This window comes from Hyperoodon ampullatus (assembly GCF_949752795.1).
Source record: "Hyperoodon ampullatus genome assembly, chromosome: 13".
NCBI lineage: Eukaryota > Metazoa > Chordata > Mammalia > Artiodactyla > Ziphiidae > Hyperoodon > Hyperoodon ampullatus.
Window position 1 is genome coordinate 65,081,958 of NC_136926.1, and position 15,018 is coordinate 65,096,975.

At 49.8% G+C, this 15,018-nt stretch overlaps 1 protein-coding gene across 5 annotated transcripts in view; it reads left to right on the forward strand.

The window, feature by feature from the left end:
- The window catches only part of CTIF (cap binding complex dependent translation initiation factor), a gene marked incomplete at both ends in the record, with an annotated part of 231,005 nt that overhangs the window by 53,401 nt on the left and 162,586 nt on the right, over nt 1-15,018 (forward strand). The gene's annotated exons all lie outside the window — the stretch shown is intronic.

A 15,018-nucleotide genomic window follows, 5' to 3' on the forward strand; every position in this document is an offset into this window, starting at 1 on the left:
GTCCCTGAGCTTGCAAGGGGCTGCCGACAGGGTGAGGCCACTGACTGGATGGCACCATGCCCTGTCCCCTGCCCCCATGGAATCAGCATGTCAGGGCTGGAAAAGGCCTGCCCAGACCTTCTGCCCATCAACCCATTACACAGACAAATAGACCCAGAAAGGTAAAGGTTTTACCAGACTTCCTATTGCCCTGCTTAAAACTCCTTCAATGATTCCCGAGGCCTATGGGGAAAAAACCACAGACTTTCCTTTAACCCCAGTGCCTGCCGGCCTCTCAGGCTTCTCTCCTGTGACTTCCCGCCTTGTGCTCTAGCCTTATGACTAGTTAACGGGTCCTGATCCAGCAGCACCAGTCCCCTGCCTTAAATGTCCTTCCGGCTCCATTCGCCTACCTGCCACTTACCTGTTCTTCAAAGACTACTTGAAGGTCACCTTCTCTATGCAGCCCTCTCTAACAGCCCACTTCCGTTTTTGCTTTTTCTGGGCTCCTCGAGCACTTAATATATCCCTAGAGAAGGGCTGCCCTCCACATCACTGGGATGCCCATGTGTCTCTCCCACACTTACATGCCTCTCCCCACACAACACACTCCAAATCCTGGGGTCTGAAAACCCTTAGGTCCTCAGAGTGTGGTCCTCAGCCCAGCAGCATCAGTATCACCCTGATACTTGATAGAAATGCAGATTCTTAGCACTCCTCTTCACTCCTATTGAACCAGCAACTCCGGGGTTAGGGCCCAGCGATCTGTGTTTTAAGAAGTCCTCCAGGTGATTCTGATGCCTGCTCAAGTTTGAGAGCCAGGCCTGAGGACCTACCTGCAGGCAGTTGGCTCTTAATAAATTCTTTTTTTTTTCTCTTTTTCTAAAATTGAGATATATTTGACCTATAGCATTGTGTAAGTTTAAGGTATACAACATATTGACTTGATCCATTTATATTGCAATATGCTGGCCACTGTAGTGTTAGCTAACACCTCTACTGTGTCACAGAATTGGCATTTCTTTTTTTTTTTTTTTTTTTTCTTTTTTTCTGCGGTACGCGGGCCTCTCACTGTTGTGGCCTCTCCCATTGCAGAGTGCAGGCTCCGGACGCGCAGGCTCAGCGGCCATGGCTCACGGGCCCAGCTGCTCCGCGGCATGTGGGATCTTCCCGGACCGGGGCACGAACCCGTGTCCCCTGCATCGGCAGGCGGACTCTCAACCACTGTGCCACCAGGGAAGCCCTATTTTTTTTTTTTTTTGGACATTTCTTTGGTGTTGGGAACAAGTAAGATATAGCCTCAGCAATTTTAATGTTTATACCAGTTGTGTTGTCTATCTTAATAGTTTCTTGATAATTTCTCTGGTAATTGACATCACCTATCCCCTTCTATTTGCTAACAAAATTTTGGTTGTTTATTTGTTCTTTACCATTATTTTGCTCAAATGGTGGACGAAGAATCTTGCCCTCTTTGACAACCAAGGATGGAGATTTGCAGAGGGTTGAGTGATTTAGGAACGACCCAGTCCCCCAGACTCTGGCACCTGATCCTGGCACTAGCCGTGCCAACAGCCCTGGGTGAGCCCCTGGGGATTAGAGTTCCTGGTTTGGGGGGGAGTGTCATTACCTCACCGTCAAAGGTAGAAACCTCAGCAGAGCCCCCAGTGATGCTGCGCCTTTGCAGGTGATCAGAGCCACTGCCTGGGGTGAAGATGTGGGGGAAGCATTTATTTAGAGATGGAGGGGAAGCTCTGGGCTAGTTACGCTGTTCCTTCTCTTTGGATGACATTGCTGTGTGTGTAGCGGATTTGTCACCCACTGTGTGTTGGGCAGTGGCTGATGGTGAAGGGAGTTTGTCCCTGGGCTCAGAGCCTGTAGGCAGCTGGCAATGACCCTGAGGCATAGTTGGTGGCGAGAGGAAGCTGACCTGGGGATAAAACAACAAACACTAACTTCTGTCTACAAAGGGAATAATCAAAAGTTGATGTTAAATAGGCTATAAATAATAACAGTAACGTAGTTGCAGGCTCAGCACAGACTGTGGAAAAGCTAAACATTGAGATCTGTCCAGAAAACAATTCTGGCCTTTCCCTCCGAGCTTCAGTGTTCTGACTTTGGGAGCAGGGGGCTGATGAGGACAGAGCCCTGGCCCAGGGACAGGTGATCATGTCCTACCTCTGAGCCTCGCGGTCCCACTTCCGTGAAATAGGAGAGGAGGCTCTGCCATTCTTCTGGACCCAACCCTGTAGCCCCCTGACCCACTCTTGGGGTGCTTCTAGAGGAAAGACCTTGTTTGATGATTAAAGCATTACATGTGTTCTTGTGTTCCCCAAAGACCCTCACTTTTCCTCTTGGCATGCACCCTGCCCCCTGGAGGGCTCAGGGAGAAGTCCCGCTTCCCCCGTCCCGTGGTGGGGCCATAGGTAGCTTCCTCCACATCCCCAGGCTCCTCTCCCTCCCAGAGTTTATAAACCTTAAGTTTTTTCATTACTGATGGAGAAGTTAATTTAGCATTTTGCTTCTCACGGCTTGGAGTGTGTTTGGGTCCCAGAGGACTGTCAGCCTGGCGGGGATCCAGGGAGAGGTAGGTGGAGCCCCATGCTCCTCTAGGACAGGTACAGGAGGCTGAGGGTTCTGGGCCGCAGTTGTCCCTCGAGGCCCAGGGCTGTCAGCCCACGTGTTCTATGCTGAGTGGCTTCTTTGGCGTGGACGTAGCCTCCACCCGACGGGAGGTGCTACAGTGTCAGGCGGGGTGTAAGCCAGAGCCTCCAAGGGCCTCGGCTGGCTCACCCTCTGCCTCCGTGGCTCGGCATCCTCCTCTCCAGACTGAGTGTGTCACAGCCAGTGGTCTCAATAGCCGTTCCCACCTCGTACATCCTGTGGCTTGGATGTAACAGCTCACTTAAACCTGTTGGTATAATGTGATGCCATTGGTACAGGTGGGATTCATAAAAGGGAGGCTGAAGAGACTTCACGCCTTCCTGGGGAGTTGGGCCCCCAAGAATTAGATTCATCTACCCAGTGGTTCCAAAAGTAGTATATGTCTGTAGTTCACACAAAATAAATAATTAAATAACGCTTTTTAAAAAATACTGAAAATTAAATAATATTAAATAATAGTTTAAAAATACTAAATAATACTAAAAGTACTAAAAACTAAAAAAATCTGAAAGACCTATAGTAGCAGAAAATAGCCAAGTCCATGCCTCATTCTTCTGTAATTACCAGTTCCATTTCTCAAAGCAACTACTTTTCTTATTTTTTCCCACTGTTCTTCTGGTGTGCCACCATATTTCTAACTATATATAAAATATCTAATATTTCTATTACCTGGTGTACTATTCTTATACTGCTCTTCTTTTTTTTTTTTTTTTTTTTTTTTTTTTTTTTTGCCGTACACGGGCCTCTCACTGTTGTGGCCTCTCCCGTTGCGGAGCACAGGCTCCGGACGTGCGGGCTCAGCGGCCATGGCTCACGGGCCCAGCCGCTCCGCGGCATGTGGGATCTTCCCGGACCCGGGCACGAACCCACGTCCCCTGCATCAGCAGGCGGACTCTCAACCACTGCGCCACCAGGGAAGCCCCTCTTCTTAACTATATTGAATTTAGACATCATCTGCTGACTTCCCATTATGGTAGATGTGAGTTTTGCTCTCTTATACCCCTATCTTCTCAGTCTAGTTATATCAAATTTTACTTAAATTTTTAGTCAGATTATTACTTCATTATTGAATCTTATTTTACTTTTCTTTTTACTTTGAAAAACATTCATAATAACAGAAAAGTTGCAAAAACAAAATACAAGGATTTCTGTATACCTTTCACCGGATTCCCCAAATGCTAACATTTTTCCATGCTTGCTTTATCAGTCTCTGCATAATTTTCTTTCCTTCTTTCTTTCTTTTTTTTTTTTTTTGGTGGTGGTTTGAAGAATAAATTGTGGACATGTGCCACTTTATTCCTAAAAGTAACTCAGTGTGTTTTCCTAAAAACAGGGTCATTCTCTTATATAACTACAATTTCATGATCAAAACCAAGAAATTGGGCTTCCCTGGTGGCACAGTGGTTGAGAGTCCGCCTGCCGATGCAGGGGACACGGGTCCCCTGGTCCGGGAAGATCCCGCATGCCGTGGAGCGGCTGGACCCATGAGCCATGGCCGCTGAGCCTGCGCGTCCGGAGCCTGTGCTCCGCAACGGGAGAGGCCACACAGTGAGAGGCCCGCGTACCGCAAAAAAAAAAAAAAAAAAAAAAAACAGGAAATTAATATTGATGGAATACTATTATATAATCTTCAGACCTTATTTTGCCAGTTGTCCCACTAATATTCTTTATAGCTAAAGAAATTGTTTTGGGTATTTATTTTTCTGATTTAGAACTCAATACAAGATCACAGTTTGCTTTTAATTGTAACGTCTCCTGAGCCTCCTTGATTTTCCTTTGTCTTTTATGACCTTGACATTGTTTGAAGAATACAGGCCAATTATTTTGTAGAACGTCCATCAGTTTGTGTTTGTCTGACGTTTGCTCATGATTCAGTCATGCACTGTGACCTCAGTGCCTCATACCAGGAGGCATAAGATGTTGCCTTGGTGATGTAACACTGAGCACCTGTTCACGTGGTAGCTCCTAGGCCTCACCACCACAAAGTTACTATGTTGCCCTTTGCAGTTAATAAGTATCTTGCAGAGAGATATTTGAGACCATGCGATTGTACGGTTTCTGATAATATTTTGACCCACCGGTTTTAGCATTTATTGACGATCCTTGCCGGAAATATCATCAGGATGGTTGGCAAATGGTAACTTTTCTAATTTCATCTGCATATTTTAGTGGACTTTCTAGTGTAAGGAAGATCTTTCCTTTCTTCTCTATTTATTTATATGTCTTGTCTTATAGATTTTTATGTTACTCTAGGGATTATAATCCACTACTATTATTACTTATGTTGATGCTCTAATTGTCTCAGATTTGGCAAGTGGGAGCCCCTTCAGAATCATGCCTGGGTATTTCTGAAATGTCCTAATTATTCTTTGAGTACTTCCTTACTTGCGGGCACAAGAAGTTGCTCCAGGCTTATTATGGACTTTCTCTGCCCAACTCTGGAATCCATCATTATCCTCAGAGCCTGGTACTTTTTAGTGGACGTTTTTTAGAAACCCACATCCAAGTGCTAGGGTATGCTCATCGCTACTGAATCCCCTTGTCTTTTTTTTTTTAATAATTAATTTATTTTTATTATTTATTTATTTATTTTTGGCTGTGTTGGGTCTTCATTGCTGCGTGTGGGCTTTCTCTAGTTGTGGCAAGCGGGGGCTACTCTTCATTGCAGTGTGCGGGCTTCTCATTGCGGTGGCTTCTCTTGTTGCGGAGCACAGGCTCTAGGTACGCGGGCTTCAGTACTTGTGGCATGCGGGCCCAGTAGTTGTGGCTCATGGGCTGTAGAGCGCAGGCTCAGTAGTTATGGTGCATGGGCTTAGTTGCTCTGCAGTATGTGGGATCTTCCCGGACCAGGGCTCAAACCCGTGTTCCCTGCATTGGCAGGTGGATTCTTAACCACTAAACCACCAGAGAAGTCCCTGAATCCCCTTGTCTTTTGACCCTTTTCTCTCTCCCAGTTTCTGAGTGCCTGTGTCCCCAGGTCAGAGTTTCTCTAATTCAGCTTCTCCAGAAAATAAGATCTTTTACCTGCAGGCAGGGATTGATAGATAGTTGCATGGCTGTGTGGGGTGCAGAAGGAGACTTGGGGGTCCTATATGCAGTCTTTCATGCAGTTCTGCTGTTTTCTCCCAGCACCTGAACCCCACCCTTTGTGATCCCTGATACCTCCAAGCCTTGAGCTCCTTGGAGGTCTGTAGGCTCCATCGGTGCATTTCTTATCAATATTCCTCTCTGCTGGGTTGTCTGCTACTCCTGCATTCGATTTCTGTCCTCCCAAAGTGTGTTGAAATCTCTTTGGTTCTCTGTGCTTTTGTGGGCTTATAACTTTTTTTATTGAGAGAGGAGGAGTTAAAATAAGTGCATGTGTCAATCCACCATGTCGAGTCAGAAGTCTAATTTGGTTGGATTTAAATCATCAGGGAAAGAGGGAGAGCATTGTAGGAGACACTGAGCTTAACGTGCTTATCAGGAGCAGTTGAGGGAGCAGGCATTCGTATCTGGGAGCAGAGGGATGAAGTGGTCTGTCCTCTGAGTCCAGGCCCTGGACATGTTGTTACTGGGGTTAGAATATAAAGGGGGCAGCAGGATGTTCCTGAATGCCAATAAATAGGTTCTTTTCTTTCCTATTGTTCAAAGAACTCCAGGAGGGGACACACACACACACACACACACACACACACACACACACACACACATTAGCTGTCTGAGGAGCCTGGGAAAATCTGCTTGGATTCAGACCTTATAGAGACGCTCACTCCCACACAAGAGCCAAGAGCCACCAGGGCAAATGCAGTCCAGGACCCAAGGATAAGCTCTATTGCCCAGCTCGTTAGGATCCCAGCCTCACCCTGCCTAGCTTTGCCGTTGACCCCTTCTTGTGGGGAAGACTTTTTCCCAGCAAGCATCCAGGGTCCTGGGAGGAGGGTTCTTGCCCAGTGCCACACCTGGGACAGGGCTGGGCACGCGGTCGGAGCTCAATAAGTCACAAAGCCATAGAATGGTTGCTAAGATGCCAGAGCAGATGTGGGAGCCAGCTGTGTGCAAAGGACAGGGCAGTGCGGCCTCTCACAGTCACCCTGAAAGCCTACTGGTCATTGCTGGCCTCTCTCCTGTGGAGCTGCCTGGGCCTCTCCTCTTTGGCCAAGAAACGGGACCCCACCCACCCCTAATGGTACACTGGCTCTAGAAGGCCTCACATAAAGTACACGCTGTCCCTGCCTTTTGCCAATTTGCATTTCAACAATCCATGTATTCTGCAGTTCCTGAAAACCATTTGTGTAGAACTTTTGGCAGCTTTAAGCTCCTTACCTGGGAGTTCCTGCTCATTTCTGGAAATGTTGAAATAAGCAAGGATGCCCTTAAGGGCAGGCAGGGCAGGTTTTCTGGCATCACGCATTGCACCCAGTTGATAAAGGGCAGTGCCCCAAAGAGCCAGCCGGGGCTGGCAGAAGGCTCGTCCGTGTGCAGCTCTGTCAGCTGCTCCTAATCTGAGGAGCGCAGAGCCCTGAAGGGCAGCCACTCTGGGTACATCCTCTTACCTGGAAATGTTCCATTTCCAGCCGATCACTGGCAGTGATTTGTCCTATTGACACGTTGTCACTTCAGGCTGCAATGTGCAGCATAAAACTGGGCCTGGAGGGGCAGAAAGGGTGAGATAAGGGCAAGGTCAGGAGGCGGGGACCCCGAGATTGGGCACCTAGACCAGCTGGAGAGAACCCAGGTCCTCTGGCTACCTCGCCCTAGTGCTGGCAGGAGGAACAGCCAGTGGTGGGCTGTGGGGCAAGAGTTGAAATCTCTCCCTGAACATCTGTCATGGAGACCACGTGGTCGGCACTCTAAACCGTGAGGAAAGCATTCTAAACACATTGTGCTCAACGAGGAAACTAAGCCCCACCGTGGGGCTGGGTCGCACCCAGGGGCACACAGATCTGGGGCTCAGGATCCGTAGGTCACAGCTCTTTCCATACACACTGCAGCTTCATTTCTGATGAATTCTAACCGTGGGTCCTTGCATAAGGCTCACAGGACATCTGTTTAATAATTTATTCTAGAATTGCACTAGGGATTGGCATCAATAGGTGTCTTTGAAAAGCCTTCATCACTGAAGTGTCTGCACATAAAACGTTCTGTAGAAAGGAAATTAGAAAAAAGAAGAAAGGAAAGGAAATCACAATCAGAGCTGCCTCTCCACCCTCGCCCCACCCCCCAAGCACGAACCAGAAAGGCAAGGCTGTGTGAGCTGCCGATGGCAGCCTTGACCCCAAGCCAGGCGCTCCCTGCGGCCCCCTCCTCAGCTCTGCTGGGTCCGAGGCGCAGAGAGACGGAGGGCCACTTAGAAGAATGCAGTGAATGTCGGGGGCCTTGGTCAACACCGTGGAGAAGGGTTTTCTGTCGTGTCCTCTGGACGCCCCACGTCGGCAGCCGCATTGCGTCCTCTTGCTGGTCTCTGTTCTATGCTATCGGGCAGGCCTGTGAGGCCCTTTTTAGCCCTGAAAGATGGCTTTTCAGAAAGTGTACATGGACCAGCCCTGCCTCTAGCCAGCACAGCCACTCTGAAAATTAGAGAGCGGTGTTTCTTCCTCTACACATGCGAAAGCCTCTGCCTGAAATTATCAAAAATGCCTCAAATCAGGCTTCCCTGGTGGCGCAGTGGTTGAGAGTCCGCCTGCCGATGCAGCGGACACGGGTTCGTGCCCTGGTCCAGGAAGATCCCACATCCCGCCAAGCGGCTGGGCCCGTGAGCCATGGCCGCTGAGCCTGCGCGTCCGGAGCCTGTGCTCCGCAACGGGAGAGGCCACGACAGTGAGAGGCCCACGTACTGCAAAAAAAAAAAAAAAAAAAAAGCCTCAAATCGATGAGACCGAGAGGATCATCTCCCGGAGGTGTGCGGAGCTCAAGTAAGCAGCAGCTGTTCCTCGTTTTAAGCAAATTTCATACCCAGAAGCTTGAGTTGAATACCCAAGCCATTCATTCATTCCATAGAAAGCCAGACTTTGAGTTTAGAACATTTCCAGCTAAAGGGAACCTCCCTTGGAGAGAAATATCTTAGTGGAGAAGGTGAAGTGGCCCTTTCTATTTCCTCAGGAGGAAGGAGTCGTGGCCATGGAGTGTTCTAGAATGTTCTAGTGTTAGTCCTGAAAGGAGCCTTCTGGTCATCTAGCCCGGCTCCTTTCTTTTTTTTTTTTTTGCGGCACGCTGGCCTCTCACTGTTGTGGCCTCTCCCGTTGCGGAGCACAGGCTCCAGATGCGCAGGCTCAGTGGCCATGGCTCACGGGCCCAGCCGCTCCGCGGCATGTGGGATCTTCCCGGACCGGGGCACGAACCCGTGTCCCCTGCATCGGCAGGCGGACTCTCAACCACTGCACCACCAGGGAAGCCCCCTTTCATTTTGCCGCTGGGAAAATTGAGGCCCAGACAGACGTCCCTGCTCTGAGCACAGGGCTGTTCTCCTCCCCAGTAAAGAGGAGATGAGCTGAATTCTAGAAGCTGTTGTGAGTCAAGGGTCCCCGTACCTGGGAGAGAGAGTCCTGCAGACCAGGAAGGACTGGCTGCAGAGGTGAATTTGCAGAGAAGGAAAGCTGCTGCCAGGTCCCCCAAATTCTTCTGAGCCCTGAGCAGGACCCTAGTGGAACACCTTGTTCACCTGCTCTGGCCAGAGGTCAGCCACTCAGCATGAAGATTCTGCTCATGGAAATGTTAGTAAGATTTAATCATGTCAATAGTATGTGATTCCTTTTAAGGAATTCATTGCAAAGACCCTCAGCAAAGTTGGCCATAAGAAGCAGACATTCTGACAGCAGAATCTTCATAGTCCTGGCCCGTTCACCCCACCCGGCCCAGCCAGGGCACAGTGACTGGTCAGGGACTGCTCACACGAGGGGCGGTTGTCCCTCTCCCACGTGTCCCGATACGCGCACGCGCGCACACACGCACACACACACACACACACACACACACACACACACTATTCTCAACATGCTAAAAATGTTGGGAACAATTCTTTCCAGTACTTGACCTTTAGGGCAGCTCAGTGGCCTCTGGATCATTATTTTGCTTCAAAGTGCACCCTTCAGGTCAAAACAGAAACATTTGCTTGGCAAGAAAAAAGAAGATGTTCCTTTATGTGGCCCTTCCTGGCGGCAAGAAAAGGGACATTGTTCCAGCAGGCTGGTGTGTGGTGTGGTCAAGGAAATGCATCACACCCCCTCAGCGAGGTCTTTTCAGGACACCCCAAAGGGCGGCAACACCGGGGGCTGGCTGCGTGGCTTATGCTAGCCAGTCAGGTTGGGCAGGATGTCCATGCACTGGAGGAGGAAACCTGACCGGTGGAAGATAGAGGGTCAGGCGAACCGATCCAGTGGACAGGGGGCCAGGGAGGAACCTTGCTGGGTCACTGGGGAAACTGGGCAGGGGCACCTCTCTGTGTTGCAAGAAGAGATGACTCAAAGACGTCGGGGCAGAGAATCAAAAGTTAGTCACTAAGCAGAACATCGTCTTCCTTCGGTCCTAGCATTGGTGGCGTGAAACTGCAGCTCGCTCTCTGGAAAGCTGAAAAGACCTTATTTCCAGGTCTCTGAAATGAGGGGCTGCAGCCCCCCTCTCAGTCCTTGCTGCATGTTAGAATCAGTTGGGGAACCCTTAAAATATACCCATGCCTGGACCCACCACAGACAAATCAGAATCTCTGGGTGGTGGGTCCTGGGCACCCGTCATTTTTACAGCTCCCTGGGTAAATCTAACATGCCACCAGCTTGAGGGTCTGTGCCCTTAGGTATTGAGGATTGATCCCATTTCCCCATCGTGTAAGGTGTTTGCATCATAGAAAAGCAAGGGGTGAGCCAGGACTGGATCCAAACTTATAAAACCTCTGTCTTCTTGATATTAATCACTCAGGCTTACATAATACTCATTCATTTTCTATCTGTCCTATGAGGATGTAGGAATCCTCCAGAGCAGGGACTGTGTCTTATTTGCAGTTGTATTTCTCACAGACGATGCTCTATCCCCAACTCCCACCCCCATCCTTCACCAAAACCAGTCCATTTTAGTCTTAAATGTTTGTAGACTCTCCTCTTCCATCCCTCTGCCACGTCCCTCATTCCTATATTGGCCACTGTCGTGTCTTGACAATTGTGATAGCCTCCCTAAATCCATCCCCTTCATTACCTCAGCATGATCTAAAGTACACAGATCTAGCTATTTTACTACATGCTTAAGCCTTTCCCTGCCTTCCCATCACACGTAGGATCAAGCTCCCTCTGTGCCAGGCCTCCCCAATCCAGCTCTCCTTTCAGCCTCGGATCCCACATTGTCCCCACCATGCACTCTATGTAACAGCCGTGCTGGACTCATTCTGGGGTCCTGAATGTGGATGGACCAGCCCCCGTCTTCACCTGGCGGACCTGTCATGAGCCCATGCCTGGCATGGGGATTGGCAGTGGTAAGTAGGCCATGAACAGGTGGTGAACCTCTCACTGCAGCCCTGGCGCCCACCACACCGTGCACGGGACATCCTCCAGAAGTCAACATGGGGTTCTGCCCCGTCCCCTCCAAGCTGGATGACCTTGACCAAGTACCCTGACTTCTCTGTTTCCTCACATCCAGACTGGGGATAACAACATCTACGCCCTGCCACTACCATCTCGGGAGGCTGTCGTGGGAATGAAGCACAATGGTCACTGAGGAGGGACTTTGAAAACCGTGAGGCCCCAGTCAGATCTAAGGGCTTCCATGAGAGCCTCAGGAAATAGGTGTTGCATATGGCAGCTCCCTGGGGCCCGCTGTGCACGTGCTCCTTGTGAGCAGGGCAGCGTGGAGATGGCGACACCAGCCTGTTCCCTCGGTGTTTTCATAAAGGGAATCGGGTGAAGGAAATGTCTCGGAATAGACAATCTTCCTAAACTCCCCCAAAATAACTTCAGTGGAAACAATTGTGGTAACGTCCACTCCGCACTTATTGTTTCAGTCCACTGCAGTGGGAACAATCTCCCGGCCTCTTCAACTCAACTGGGAATCAGCTGGACTTCCAGGGGCCTGGAAACAAAGGATTGTGCCCAAGGGCCTCTCTGGGTCTTCGTGGCCCACTGAAGCTGAGGACAATCCCAGGGTCTGTGTACAGGGTTGTTCTTCCTCTCAGCTTCCCTTGGGGAGTCTTGTTTGCTAGAGACTCATGTTTTCCCATAGGTAACTTTTGGGGGGGCATTACCTAAAGAGTTTATGATAACAGTGCTAGAGGCTCTAGCTTTCCCCACAGTTAGATAGCCCAGTGTCTCGGACTTGAGACCTCAGAATGCTCAGTGGCTCTTGCTCACCCCCCACCAATCATCTGCCTCCTCTGAAAGGTCTTTCTCAAGCTCCGTCCTTTCCCCGGTCACAGGTGCTGCTCTCCCCAGCTCCCTGTCTGGTCTTCCTGCCTCTCTACTTGCTTCTCTTACTGGTCTGTCTCTTCAAAGACATTGTGTGAGCCCCTCTGCCCAGCCTCCTCTCCTCTCACCTCCCTCCCCAACTCCAGAGGCAACATGCGGCTCTCCACTGGCCCATGAGACAAAATCTGAAGCCCTCTGCAGGGCATCCGGAGTCTCTGGAATCTTCCCTCACAACCTCGTCCCTGCTAGTCATCCACCACCTTCCTGGAAAATTGTTGCCCCCAATTTTCCAGGACAGCCTTATTTTCTTGGCATTTTATCCTTTAAAAACCCTCAGCCTGTTAATTATGTAACTAAATGTGATTTAATTTTCTACTTTTATTAAAAAGGAAACAAGAACGTTCTGACCCCTTCTCCTTACTTCTGGCTCACCACGCGTACAGACCAGCTTCCTCCTCGCCTCTGTGTGCTGGGTCCTGCCTACCATCCCTCTGCCTCTAATTCCCCTGTCCTGCGGCATCTCTTGTTTCTCCCTTCCTCTAAGAAGTGTTCCCTGGTTACTGTGGGGGGGAACAGTCTAGAGCTGGTTCTTTCTCGGAACAGGGTTCCCTGCAGCAGCTTCTTGAACTTCACGTGCAAACAGATAGCATGCGGATCTGGTTCACGTGCAGGTTCTGATTCAGTAGGACTGGGGTGAGGCTCGAGTTCCTGCGTTCCTAACCAGCTTCCAGCTGCTGTTGTTCCGTGGACCACACTTGGAGTAGCGGGACCTTATAACCATGGCTCCCAAATTTTGCTGCACAGTGGCCTCACCGGAGGGTTTTAAAAGATACCCGTGGGCTTCCCTGGTGGCGCAGTGGTTGAGAGTCTGCCTGCCAATGCAGGGGACATGGGTTCATGCCCCAGTCCAGGAGGATCCCACATGCCACGGAGCGGCTAGGCCTGTGAGCCATGGCCGCTGAGCCTGTGTGTCTGGAGCCTGTGCTCCGCAATGGGAGAGGCCATAGCAGTGAGAGGCCCACATACCACAAAAAAAAAAAAAAAAAAAAAAAAAAGATACCCTTGCCAGTCTTCTACCCTCAGATATTCTGATTTTATTGGCATGGGGTACATCCCAGGCATTGGGATTTTTAAAAATCTCTCCTGGTGATTGTGTGTAGTGAAGTGTGGGAACCAGTGCCTTATGCCATGGCATGACTATGGCTAAGCCTACTGTAAATGTCATCTGTGCTTACCTTGTCTCCCTTCACAGACTATAGTCCTTCTAAGGCAGGACTCAGTGACCTCTTTTTTTCTTTTTTTCCTTTTTGAGGGTTGACTGATTGACTGATGATTGAATATTAGGCCATTAGGGGTTTCTTTTTTTTGGATGCTTAACCAGTGTTCGTAGAGCACATATTGCCAGCAGGGAATCATGCTAGATGTCAAGAGGGAAACAAAAATGAGAAGGTCGTGGATCTTGCAAAGCATGATGAAATCTACACAACGCCAGCCTTGGTGGAGGGTGATTGCCTGGGTGGTGTGATTTCAAGGGTTCTGGACATGTCTCCTTCCCCACCCCCCATCTCCAATGCCCACCCCCAAGGGGGAAAAACAAGCTTTACCTCCCTGGCGCACTTATTCTAAAACACACTACCACTAATGTTTGTTGTTTCCCTTTTGGTCTAAGGCAGTGGTTGTCAACCCGACCATCCTTTAGAATTACCTAGAGAGCTTTAAAATCCCCACTGCCTGGGCTGCGCCCTGACCACGTGCATCAGAACTTCTGGAGTGACACGTGGGCATCAGGAGTTTTACATCTCCCCGGGGCTGTCAATGATACTCCAGGGCTGAGAGCCACCGACCCAGGGTTTTTATTGATTGAAATGTAGATACAACCCATTTATCCTCATCTGGGGGATTGAGTTTGTCAGAGCCTTCCCCGAAAGCAGGTTCTGATAGCAGTAGGGGAGAGACTGTGAGGATGGGCACCCATCAAACACAAGAAATCACCACTGCGTCATGAGAAGGGCCCAGAGAGGGAAGACACACTGCTGCAAAATGCACTTGGCATCCCAACATTTCTCTAGAGCAAGGTTGCCAAGTCATGGCCCGTGGGCCAAATCCAGCCCCCCCACCCATTTTTATCAATAAAGTTTTATTGGAACACTGCCACGCTTCTATGGCTGCTTCTACAGTACATGGCAGAGCTGAGTAGTTGTGACAGAGACCATATGGCCTGCAGAGCCTAAAATAGTTACAACCTGGCTCTTCACAGAAAAAGTTTGCCAACCCCTGCTCTGGAGAGTTGACCCTGCATGTCCTCCCCTTGCTGCAGTTTACACATTAACACAAATGCTGGGAATTTAAAAAACCACTGCTTAGACTCTTTGTAATTTTGTAGTTGCTTATAAAGCAGGGCAGAGCGTCCTGCTTTATAGATGTGATGTGTTGAGAATAAATCCTAGTTGGGCTAACATATGGCTCTGTGCTCTCAGCCTTGGGGTGATGGGCCTTGGGTGGCCAGTGCTACAGGCTGCCACCCTCTGGCCCCAAGCAGCCTTCTTGGGTTACCCCAGTGGGCCATACAGATGTCACTGTGCTCCCGATGGGCTGTGAGGTGAGAGGGCTGGGAAGCCCCATGTCAAAACTTGATAGATTTAAGAGGTTGGACAGACTGCGCTGGGAATGGACTGCTTTCCTGCCCGAGGAGGATGCAGTCAGGGGAGGGACTGCAGGAGGGCAGAAGCTCTGGAGATGGAGAGAGGGAGGGGATGAGCCCTGTGCTTGACCAGAGCCCACGCTTCAAACTCCTGTGTCCAGGCTCTCGCGTTCCCCTCCTTTCCTTCTTCAGCCACCACTGTGCCCTTGAAAGTAGGTCAAATCACTGTCTGCTACAGAGGCACGAGGGACAGAGATACCAACTAGGTCATCAGAGCTGCTGGTGCCTGGTGAGCCGGCCGAAACCAATGGCTGCCCAATTTAAGACAACCCATAAAGACTCTTTTATGTGGCAGGGCGTCCTTAATGGCCCACA